The sequence below is a fragment of the Falco cherrug genome, chromosome Z (assembly GCF_023634085.1).
Source record: "Falco cherrug isolate bFalChe1 chromosome Z, bFalChe1.pri, whole genome shotgun sequence".
NCBI lineage: Eukaryota > Metazoa > Chordata > Aves > Falconiformes > Falconidae > Falco > Falco cherrug.
The window spans coordinates 30,786,418-30,799,277 of record NC_073720.1 but is presented as its reverse complement, the minus strand read 5'-3'; the positions used below and the strand labels follow the sequence as shown (position 1 = coordinate 30,799,277).

The following is a 12,860-nucleotide window of genomic DNA, read 5'->3' as shown; positions in this document are numbered from 1 at the left end:
TGATGGAACATGACAGAAAAGTTCTGGAGGGGAAGAAAAAAAAAACCAAAAAGAGTCAAGAGATGGTAAGAAGGTAAACAAGAGAGGCATCTGGAGGGATGAAGAGACAAAGCTGTTTACATACTTGTTCCCTCCTTACTTTAAGCCATTTTATTTCCAGAATCCTATTGAGTTCCAGCTTCTGCCTGTAAACTCATCTCTTGCTTTACTACTTTCAGGAAGGAAACCAACACCATTTCTGCCATGGTGGGAAAAGACAATTCCTTTTCTTACAGCACAGGAAACAACCGTTCAGAAGCATTAAGGACATATTATGCTCTCCCGACAGTGCCTTTGACTGAGACCATCTTTTTCTATTTGCAGATTCAAAAGAGTTATCTTGTGTGTGGTGTTCTATCATTCACATTAAAAAGGCCACTTTTACAATTTTTAAAAACTTTTATTTTTTTCTATCATCTTCTGTGTAAACTTATGAAATGACTCTACAAATTCATTTAACTCTGTTGCTGCATGGTGTATATTTTTGCCAGGGAGGCTTTTATATTGTTCTTGTTCCCCTATTCTCTCTTTCTTCTCCTTAAGGTGTTATCAGGGAGGATGATTTCCTCTCTTATTTCTTTGATGGCAAACGGATGTCCATCAGTTCTGTTTGCTTTGTTTCCTTCTTCAAAGGCTCAGTGAGTAACTAGATGTTATGTCAAGATGAGACAGAGACTGCACCAAACAATAGACAAGTATGCTAAATTCATTGTAATGGATTGTAACAAATTAACTATTAGATGAGACTCTCTATTTGATTTTGAGCCAGAGGGGAAAAAAAAAAAAAAGACAGCTTCAACTAATAACACTGTGGAGGTAATACATGCATACTTACTGCTTCTGAACATATATATTTCTCAGAGAGAGGAAAATAATTAAGACAAAGATATTTTGCTTAATTAGGGATTTCTTAAAAATTCTTCTTTTGCCTTTTAAACTAATCTTAAATAATCAAGCAAACAGCTCAATATTTTAGCTCAACTTAATTTGATGACAGAGGCAGCAAAATGAAATTTAAAAAGCAATATAAAAAAGTGGAAACAGAGGGCAAGTGTACTAACATTACAGATATAACTAGCTTCTCAAGCACAAGAGTAAATATCAGTAAGAAATCAAATAATTTTAGGAATAAATAATATCAATAGTACAAGCTTTTATTAAACAACTTTAGATATCATTACATGATGCAAAAGATGGCATACTGATTTTTCATCCATTGATGTTCCCCAACAGAAGAAACTTACATTCCACAATTAACTTTATTTGTAAGCAAAAAGGTTTACAGAGCAACTTTAAGAAAGGCAAACATTAAAACTAACTTGACTTGTGAACTTGTACTCAAGAAGCCAGGCTTGATAAAGGAACCAAATACCGTCAGCATACCCTAGCAACTAGCTCTAGAAGACATTTCAGCACAACAGAATGCATTGGTCTCAACTGGTTGAAGTTTAATGACTCCAAAAGTTCCAGCTAGTTTAACCGTCCATGAATCTTACAGAACCAAAGCAGGGGCAGGGGGAAGTATCACATGCATATAAGCTATGTATAATTAAGTACTCAGAAATCAGAGGGGAAGACAAATTGATTTATTCAAATAAATTTAAAATAGCTTCTTTAAGTTATAATTGAGATTTAAGAGAACATTTAATATAAATCACTTTTTGCACGTTTATTTTTTAAGCTGTTGTTCTGCATATTTAATCACTGAAGCAGCCAAATAGTTCTTTGTACTATTTTTTTTAATTAAACAAGATATATTATGTTGCCTTTTTATGTAAGAAGCAACAGAACTTAATGTGTTCTATCTAGACTTTGAGTTTTAATTAATTAAATTATGCTAACAAGCACATTGGTTATGGTTTTCAAGACAGTAATTTTAAACTTATTTCTGGCATGCTGCATTTAGAAAATTGAAATGTAACAAAATCATGTACAAAACTAAAGAAAAAATCTACAGTTCACATTATTAAATACAACACTTGTGAAGAAACGCTACATAACCAAATAAATTTATCAGAACACATTTTACAGTTCATTACAGTGAGCAGTTCATTAACGAAGGGAAGCACTATAATTATCTGAATTGAACAGATCTTTTCTGGTCACAATGTCCTTCAAGGGTTTAAAACCAAGGTGTCTCATCATCTTATGGTTATTTCTGTACATAAACTGGGAGAGGAAAATGTTCCCAGTTTTGTTGTTAAAAAGTCTCTGACCACCTACTGTCCTGGCTTTTCTGCAGAACTCTGCCAGTATTCAGATCTTACTTGAATTTAAACTTCCGTGTCCAGGCCTACCCCATCTCCTCCCTCCAGTACATAAAAAACACTGACAAGCAGGAACAAGTTCACAGCAAAGGCCACCAGCGTAGCTGGGGACTGTCACACAGACCCTGTGAGGACAGACTGGAGAGTGTGGCCTGTCCCACCTGGAGAAGAGAAGACTCTGGGGCAACCTAACAGCAGCCCCCAGTACCAACAAGGAGGCTATTCAGAAGACAGAGCCAGGCTCTCTACAGGGTGGGAGACAACAGGCATAAATTGAAACTCAAGAGGTTCAGAGAGGATATACGGAGAAAGACTGTCATCCTGAGGACAGCCCAGTACTGGATGTGCTGTCTCTGGAGGTTTTTGTGACCTGACTGGATACAGCTTCGATATCCATTCTGACACCACTACTGACCCTGCTTTTGGCAGGAGTTTGGACCAGAAACCTACAGAGGTTCTCTCCACACTAAATTATTCTGTGATTCTATGAACACAGTATCTCTGTTTAATGAAAAATTACATTATTTGACTAAATTTAGGCCTTAGCAGAATTGTATAATAACTGCCAACTGTTTTCTCAAAAACGAAAGGATTTCTGAAATTACTGTTTATCTAAATTAACTGCCTGTCCACCCAAGATCAGGGATGGTATTTTCTTGTTTTCCATCAGCAGGTCCCCTTAGCGTGAAAAGAGACCACCACTTTTCCACGATTCACATGTATTTAACCTATTGTTTTAACAGTATGATGAAGGGCATTTGAGGTCACTTCCGCTTAGGCACAGTCAGCCAGAAATACTTCAGCTACACTGTGGCAAGTCAAAACAATACCAGGTTTCTTAGCCAAGACAGACTTCAGATGTGGAAGGAGAAAAGTAGTTTGACACATTAACACAAAGCCCTACATGCTGTTTAAAAGTAAAGCTTTTCTGCATTTCCAGAAACGGCTTCAAGTAATCTAAATATAAAGCTGCTCAAAGACAATTCATAGAAGTCACAGCAGTCCACAAGGCTACTGCAGGAATGAGAAACCAGACAGACAATACCTTCTACCATATTATGGCACGTAGCAAACTTGCTGTAATATCTGGTAATGGCAAACTTCAAACTTCCTTCTAAAAAGTCTGACTGTAAAAAATGTTATTTCACCACCTTGCACAGTATTCTAATCACGGCATAATATCTTCAATGATAAAAACAGACATCACGTATTATCAACTTACCCAAAAATTTTTATCTCAGGTTCAAGAGTCCAAAAAAATTGTGTCAAAACTTAGGAGAACCACCACGAAATTGTCAAGTATTACAATCTTTTTTTACAAAACAAAGTAAAAACATTTAAACATTTAGCAAAGTTAATTTGAAACTCAGTTTTGAGAGTTTACAGGCAAAAATATTGATAAGCTATCAGTCTGAGCAAGTGGCAGAGCTCTTAGAAAACAGACTTGGAAAAGTACCAAAGCCCAAGAAAATTATGGTATGGCTTTAGTCTGCTGCAACCTAAAGATATCCTTCTAAACACTGTTAATATACCTCAGCTAGCTTGAGTAGCAAAAGCAACATGACATTTTTGGTGTCCAATGCAATTTAAACTGCTGTGGGTTCCAGTTGCTGAAATACAAGCTCATTCAGGTACATCCATGTGTGTTACAATCCTACATGCAACTACATTGCAGACACAGCTTCAAACTGATTTGGTTCCGACTCTGTAATCTCATTAACCTTAACCAAAATGTCCTGGTTTATTTATTCGCCACTTTGACCTGCATCTATTTCATCACACTGCTTTTAAGTCTGCCAGGGTGTAACAATGAGAAGTGAAAATTCCAGCTCATTTTTTACACCCACCTTGCACAGGGCTCTTAAGTCCTAACAATTTAGCATTCTCATTACCACATACTTAAGCCTAACATGCTTCTCCCCAGCTTCTGCAAGCATGCTTCCAAAATACTCATTGGAACTCATTGCAGCTCCATCATCCTTTCCATGCCCAAACCACCACTTTAGTGTGCTAGGCTCCAGTTCTAAGGGTCAAAAGACTCACAAGAACAGAATGTCCTAATGTTAGCCAGCTACCTTGAAACCACCTTTAACTGAAGCCAGGTTAAGATAAAAGCAACCAGAAGTATTTGTTCACAAAATAGTTCATGTTCACAAAATCCCTCATAGACAGCACAGTTACAAAGGTTTATGAAGACCCAGGTATAGAGCAATTAAAAGATAACCATGCACCTATTTACACAGTTGTTAGAACAGTTCCAAAGTCTCAACCTTTTGGGAGCCAGCTGTTGGCTTGACACATGCTTTATTGCCCACAGCTGAGGATCTGGGTCTTGTGCAATCCCATGTCCTCAGATCCCACTGGGAACCCAAAATTTCTTTTGTAGCTCAGTCCATCTTTGGGGTTATCCAGGATGTGGTTACACAACATTTTCTCTGGCACTGCAGGCCAGCTTAAGAAGCTATCCTGTCCGCTCCCCTTCCCTCCTGCCACTTGTTCCAAGAGAGAGAAAAAAAAATGATTTTAATTTGGGTCACAGTTGTGACACAGTTTACAGTACAGCAACTTCATGGTTTATAAACCCTGACAGAAAGGCCAAAACTCTTTCTCTGCTTCGATTGCTACTCATTTTCCCCAGCTTTAGGAATTCTGTCCCTCAGCCATCGGTCGCTAAGTAGGTAGAGCCTGCTTTCTACTGCTCCCAAGAGCAAAACCTCAAGGCATCAAAATATAGTAAAACCCAAAAGCATGTCTCCGGTCTACTCAGTGCAGAAATCTGAAAACTATGCATAGCAGATAATTTGTCAATATAATGAAAATAAATCTGTTGCTTAAAAGCTGCATATTAACACTATCCTTAACACACAGAAGCAGACATTCCAATCTCACAACTAATCTGAGACTCTAAATAGTAAAACCTTGTAGAACTGGCTTAAATCTGGTTTTACAAGACAGTAAAAACTGAAGGCATTTCTATGTACATATTGTTATATGACTATAAAATAGTCTATATTAAAATGAAACTTCTAGTCGTTCAAAAAAGAATCCCGAGAACCTGTAGTGCCAGTGCTGCAAAGTATGGCAAACTAGTGTCAGTAATAAGATCAGAAATGCCAGCTAAAGTTTCCAAAACCAGTCTGTACAAGAAGCAATTTTCTCCATGTGAGATACATTTCATAGTGAGGAAGTGTCTTTAGTAGTTTGATGATAAAGCTGAAAAACATGCAAGCTTTCAGGTTCACCAATCCTCTTGGCAGTCTTCACATAACCTATAAAATGGAAATAGTTTGGCTTTGTGTCCAAATTTGAGTCCTTCGACAACAAGGAAAGGGTTTTAAAGGTTTCACTTAATTCAACTCCTTTTACTCCCTCCATTTTCTGAGGATAACATTTTGCCTTCTTTACCTTTGTAGATTACAGGACTGGAAGAATGGTTTTGATTTTGCTTGTCCCTGAGGGGATGCCCCTTCATACAGACCAGTCACTATTTGGCTCCAGCTCCTCATTTCTGAGCACCATGGGAGTACTCCTTCATACAGATGGGAGGCAACAATCATGTAAGCAGCCTTTTTTCCCCCCCTCTGCATTTTTTGCAACCTTTTGCTCCTTTGCTTCAGAAAGAAGTATAGAGCAAGCTGGGTATTGCTGTCCCTTGCAACCATATTGTAGTTAAATTATGAACAAACATAACACAACATTGTTACATTTTGCAGAACCAGTACCAGACATTACAGAATGTCAGAATCCCTCACAAATGGGAAACACTACGAAGAGAAAAATTTTGCTGGCTTACACTGCCTACTGTAGTATGCAGTATACCAACTATACCACATATAACAGACCTTACATTTTTTTTCTGAACATCATGCTCCAACATTAACCCTCACTTGAAAGCTGCATTTTTAAGAGGCTTTTGTCTCTATAACCTCAGAGCCTCCTATGTTATTTGACTATCTTAATAGGTTTCCAAAGCACCTTTTCAAGGCACAAAACCCTCTCTTTTACTAAGACTTAATGGTTGTTTTCCAACAGTCTTTGTCCTCAGGTGCCCTTGCATTAGCCTCCTAGACAAGTTTTACCTAATAGGTTCAGTACAACTCAGACACCACCTGTGGCCCTATCTCTGTAACTGAATCCATGCAAGCAATCCCATCATCTTATGTTGAAGTTAACAGGGCTAGCAATCTAAATGCACTTGAACAACTGAGGCCTCTAAAAACTAAGAAATACAGGTACCAAATTTACTGTATAGCTATACGTATCAAGAGTTTTAGACATCAAAAATGTTACACATTTAGAAGTCAATGTTCTTCCTACTTTAAAAATACCTCACAGTGCTGGAAACCCAGGCTGTAGGACAACACATTAAAGAATGACAAACATCTTGCTCATACCTACAAAATCCTAGTAGTCAACCAAGACTAATGTAGAACAAAGACTGAAAATACTCATGTAAGGCATACTAGACATGTTCTTAAAGATTCATTTTATATACACAAAGTGTCAATGCTAGACAAAGAAATGTTAACACTATTCCTCTAATATATTAAACCAAAAAAACCCCCTCAAAGTTCTTGTCCTCATACTCTGTTTTTGGGAAACAGGATGACTTTGTATTTGCAGGAAAACGTCTCACAAACTGATTTCAACTGATTCAATAATTATTCTTATTAAAGGCTAAAAAAAAGAAATCATTAAGACCAATAGTCACATGAAGAAACATTTTAAAATTCTTAATTATGCACACAAATCGTTTTAATCACATCACTTTGAACACATTTATTTAAAATGCCTGTAAAAGACTTAAACTTTGAAATCTACTGCAACTGCCTGAGCACATAAGCAAACTGATAACAGGAATATCAGCTAAGATACCTTCACTAGACTGTCAATAGAAAATTTTACATTATGAACAACACAGAGCTCAAGAACTGAAGTAAATACTAGAAAAGTTCCTCCATGGGTGTGCACACAGAGCAAGAAATACTACACTATACATACTTATGCAAGCATATAAGCAATTTTAAAGTCCCAGCGTAAGTAACCAATCTTCAGTTTGGTAAGTCTGTAAAATGCTCCAGCTCTATTTCCTAGGCTTGGCATTGAAAATGTGTTTCAGCTTTCTAGTGAGTATTGAAAAACAATCCAAAACCAATTTTGGTGATAACTGGTTAACATGAGACTTGAGCAGGATCAAAATGGAGAGCTAGCCAAGGAAAAAAAAAACAGAAGACAGATAACATTTGGCATCAATAAATAAAAATAATAAACTACTGGAAGAATAACTTGCACCTATTCCCACACAGGATTGAATTTTAAGACTAATGTAAGCAGATAAACAAAATAACCATGCACAGGTTGTGCAGGTCAAAAGAATCTCTGGCTTAATACAGGCATACAGAAGATAAGAAACAAAAAGTGTTCCAATGAGCAAAGAATAGGATCAAAACCAGTCTCATTTCAGCTGGAATATTGTCTTTTGTGACATCACAGGAAAAAACTGAAAACCATGGACAAATACTAAAGATACTAGTGGGGAAAAAAACACAAAAACAAACCAGCAAACCAACAAAAACCAGAAGAAAGCCCAGAAGAAAGGACAGAGGTACAGAAAATTGAAATATCAACAGCTGATGCCTCTCCTCCCAATACAAGGAAATGTTTGACCATGACTAAAAAGCAACCTACTAACAACAAAAGGAACTGCATAATACTAATCTGGAAGTGACTGTCAAAGACACAGATGCAGAGACAACTGACACCACAAAAGGACAATGCTTGTATTGATTTAACAATAGCTGGCTGCATTACATTAGAATATTTTTTTTTACAAATCAGATTTAAATATTCATGTTTGACTGAGTGATACAGTGACTGCATAACTAATATTGACAATTATCTTCCAGGCAAGTCATTCTCCTTGTCTACTCAGGAAGTACTTAAGATTTTCCTCCATAGAAAACTGCTTTCTAGTACAGGCCAACAGGGCAGAACAAAAGCTAGGAATTACTTTTAAAAGATCAAATCAGCTGTACCTCAATACCCACAAAAACTCAAGGGGATTCTATCATTGTCAACATGCATCAGACCTCTCTGCATTCAGTAATGCATAACCCAGAGAGCTTAATACTGGACTGAAGCATCACTTTTTTTCTCCCAGCATCTCACAGGTTTCTTACACAAGACACCTTATACTTGCACCTTGTAGCTCTCACTTTATTTATATTATTGCAAGGCCTACAGCCCATTCAAGTGAGAGATACAATGTACACCCTAACCAATACAGCATGCAGCAAAAAGCACCTACTTGTATGTGTCAAATAGAACTGATTACAGTTCTTCCAGGGGAACTGCTGTGAAAAAAATTCATTGTATATACACATTTTTGGTTTTCTTTTTCAAGCCTCCATAAAAACGTATCTACCTTATGGAATAATCTCCAAAACCTTCTATCCAGAAATTCATAAAGTTCCTCATTTACCTTCTGATAAAGAAATCACATCTGAAACAAGTTAAGAGAAACACAAATGCAAGCATGAGCTCAAATGTTGACTCAGATCATGCTACTCTTACTCATATCAGTCATCCTGCTGTGCTCATGCTGAGAACCCTGTGGGTGGACATATGAATTCATAGGGAACCTACTGAAATCAGTGCACAGACAGGGTCAGAGGCTTTCAAAAAGCAGCTCTATGAAGTTAAATGGAAAACATGTAACTGTGCATTGCCTAAAAATGTTGTTTTGCATATAAGCCTAGGTAAAAAGAAGGGGGGTCTGGTGTGTGGCGTGTGTGTTGCAACAGAAATGTTAGCCTATAATAGCATAGTAGCACTAGGATAGCATAATTTGGGATGAAAGGCACCTCAGGAGGTCATCTACTTCAACCTCCTACTCAAAGCTCCAGTTAATTTTTATTAAAAAGCCACGAGGTTTTGGCTGCCTTCTTCCACATTGGTTGTTTTTTCAAAACACCGTATTAAAACAAATATTTTTTATATTGCATGTTATATATAAAAACATATTGCATGTTTAATTATGTTAATCTGCTTTTTAATGAAAGTTTTGTGACTTTTGATAGTAGTTTCCTTTTATACATAACTAACAGCATTTAATTCATGTATCTGTTTAATATTACTGTATTTCCGAATCTTGTTTATTTCCCTCTAAAGGTTCTTTCAGCCAAGATGCTAGGTTATTTCCTGTAACTGCAAACATCATCACTTAGCTTTTGTTCACCTAAGGTCATATTGTAAAAGTGCCCCAGGGCTGAGATAAAAGACCAATAGCAAAAATGACAACCCTGTTGTTCAGCAACTGCTTTTCTTACAACTTCAGGAAGAACACGCTACTGCTAGTACAAGATGACAGTGACATTCGCTTTAGTAGTACTATGTGGTCATGCACAACATTAACTCAACATAGTCTAGAAATGGTTATTCTAAAGAGATAGGAACTTTGGGTTTTATTAGCCCAATCACCACTCTTAACAGCTACATGTGAGAAGCAGCAGCAGCCTCCTTTCGTTTTCCATTCTGCAGTTCCAGTCAATCTGATTTGATCAACAAGAATGTCAAACCATTTTTTGCATTCTGTGAACTCCTTGCTCATTAAACTTCCCCTCCCAGCAGCAAATACTACTTCCTTATGTTGCTGTTGTAGGCACTTATGAAAATGAAAGACTCTGTAAATAGCTCAGTTATAAGGCTTCTCTGGAAAGTGCACCACTGCTTAAGATCTCTATCGTTTCACACTATAATAGTGAAGCTGTTTACTACAAAATTCTCCATTTACACCACTTAAGTCACTTGGGACTTATTGTCATCAAGCAGAAGACAGTGAAGCTACTGTGTTCCTACTGAATCCTCAGGCACCAACCCTAAGAAGGCACGATAAATGTGCATGCCCAAGGAACATCACTACAATGTTACTCCCATAGCAATTACTAAGAAGATTGGGCAGGGAGGAGACAAAAAAAGTCAATCCATGCAACTGATCCAAACTACCCTTTTCAACAGTGCACATAACCTCTCCACAATCTCCAGTCAGTATTGATTTTTCACAAAACACAAAATTTAGAAATATTTCTCTCTAACCTAAACTACATATATATTAAATTTGACTAACAATATAACCAATGGATTAGTACATGATAAACTGGAAAGCTGTACAGGGCTAAGATGTCAGAAACATTGATCATTAAGCAAATCTCAAGTGCAAAAATCACACTTGAAACTGTAAGTAGCCATCACAGTCATCCTAGTTATATTTCCCTCTGCCCAACAATGAAAAAGAATACAGTCTGTGTCCCTCTGGTGACAAATAATCTACGAATAACTGAAGCAAAGTGTTACTTTCTCACCTGTCACAGCAGAGGTTAGAAGGGAAAACTTCAAGACAGAGCCAATCAGGTTCTAATTAGACTTCAGCTGCAGAACAAAAAACACTAAACTGAAGAAGTTTTATCTGCAATTCTCTTCTAAAAAAAAAAAAAAAAGAAAAAATCTCTTGCAAAAATAAGTGAAATTCATTAATTCATAACCCACAGCTAACAGAACACCTCCCCACCCAGAAGCAAATTCAATACAGACATATAAAGACAAACCACAGATGCTTCTGTGACTGTTTGCAAGGACGACCACCCCCCACCAACGGCACCGGTACGGGTTCCGGAGGAGGCTCGCCAGCCAAGCACGGCACCTTGGCGGAGGTGCGGCGCCCAGCGGCGAGGGGGCGGCTTCCAGGTCCCGCACACGGGCCGGGTCAGCCGGGAGCGGCCGTGCTGACGTGGGGCAGGGGGCACGCGGCGGCGCCCCGCGCCCGCGCCGCCAGGCACGCAGGGCCTTCCGCGCCGGCCGCGACCCCCCGCCCCGCCGCCTCCCCAGGTGCCGCCCCCCGCGGGGCCCCGCCGCCGCGTTGCCTAGCGCCGGCCCCGCCGCGCGCCCCCGCCCCCCCGGGCCCCCGCCCCCGGGCGCCGCGCAGTACGGGCAGCGGCAGCCGCCACACGCGGCGCCGGGGCCGCCCAGCAGCGGGACGGGGCGCGGAGGGCGACGAGCCGTAACCGCCGCCCCGGCCCCCCGCCTACTCGCCCCCCTCGCCGGCCGCCCGCGGGTAGCGGGCAACGGCCGCCGGGCGGCGCTGGCCCCACTCACCCCGGCGGCGGCTGGGCAGACCGGCGCGCGCAGGCAGCTCCCCCGTCGGCGCCCGCTCGCTCTCCATGCGCGGCGGCGGCGGCGCCCAGCCCAGCCGAACCGCGCCGCGCTCTGCCCGCTGCCTCCGCGCGGCCCCCCCGCCCCGCCCTGCCGCGCCGGGGAGCGGACGGGGAGGGATGGGCGGGGCATCCGCCCTCCCGCTGGGCGGGGCGCCGCGCTCCCGCCGCTCCGTCAGCACGCAGGGGCAGGGCGGCGCGCGGCGCGGCGCGGGGCCTGGGCGGGGCGGGGCTGGGGGCGGCGCTGCCCGCCCCTGCCGGAAAGGCGCGGCGGCGCCGGGGGGGGGGGGGGGGCACGACGAGTCTCGCCTACTGCGGCCGCCGCGCCCCGCCGGCCATCGGCGCGGTGTCACTCGCCCCGGGGAAAACCGACCTGGGGCCGGTTGTCAGCCCCGCCGGCTGCCGGCAGCGCCGCCACCACAGGTCAAGCCGAGAGCAGCTGGCCCGCGCAGGCGGCGGCCTCCCTCGCGGGCGCTGGAGGGGCAGCGGGGCTGGGCGGTGCGGGAGGGGGGATCTCCCCGCGGGCGGTTGCTGCCTGCCGCCCCCCCGCCCTGTGGGGAGCAAGGGCGCCCTCTCTCTCCCGAGTTGCGGTCTGTCCTCACCGGTAGGAGCCGCTGTGAGGTAAAACCCGAGCTGCAGTGAGGCAGAGGGCCTTGGACCAGCAAGCGCAAGTTTGAGGGACAGACCTTGCCTTGTTCAGCTGTGCTAAACAAAAGCAGCGCATCTTTGCTGTGGTCTGCGTTTACAGTAGTGCGTGTGTTATCTGGGCCAAAGGAAAAATGCACAGGGTTTGGGGGGTTTTTTGTTTTGTTCTGGTTTTGTTTTTTTCTTTTGAAACAACGCATATGTGTGCTAGTTCTGACCCAGCTCCTAGGATGTATTGCACAGTATTAACCTTGCAGATACCCACTTTTCTGGTAACTTCCTACGGGATGAGTTTGTTCCTTATCTTCTTGTCCATGCCAAATAAACATGCTTCATCTGAAGGCTCTGGACCTAGGCTGTCTGTTACAAACAAAAAGAGAAAACAGCTTGACTGCTGACGTGAAGAAATGAGGGTTAAGGAAAGAACGCCAGAGTCAGAGGACTTGAGCTACAAATACATACTGTGAAGTCTTTATCCAGAGACAAAGGAAGAACAGAAGGTGGGACAGGGAAGAACTAAAAGGTCATGTAAAAGTTTGATAGATGAGTCTCAAAACTACCAACAGACTCAGGCTTGTAACTTTAAGTCATGCAAAAGCAAGCTGCTGTCAGCTAACAAATTGGTGCTGTCATATCATTCTTCAAGGACAAGCTAATCACTGTCATCTCTGCAGTCTTAACATGCGGGTTTTTTACACACAAA

At 41.7% G+C, this 12,860-nt stretch overlaps 1 protein-coding gene across 9 annotated transcripts in view; it reads right to left on the bottom strand.

Annotated features, from left to right (window-relative positions):
• The window catches only part of JAK2 (Janus kinase 2), a 91,737-nt gene extending 80,120 nt beyond the window's left edge, over positions 1-11,617 (bottom strand). For 4 of the 9 annotated variants that reach the window (XR_008730254.1, XM_055699213.1, XM_055699215.1 and 1 more), the window contains exons 1-2: positions 11,457-11,616; positions 10,667-10,733 (exon numbers count right to left, since the gene is read on the bottom strand). The gene's annotated coding sequence lies outside the window, so the exon portion shown is untranslated. Of the gene's footprint in view, positions 1-3,528; positions 5,576-10,666; positions 10,734-10,909; positions 10,928-11,456 lie in introns of those variants that run through there. The other 5 variants (XM_055699226.1, XM_055699227.1, XM_055699217.1 and 2 more) reach the window with 3 other exon arrangements.
• Between the last annotated feature and the right edge of the window lie 1,243 nt (positions 11,618-12,860).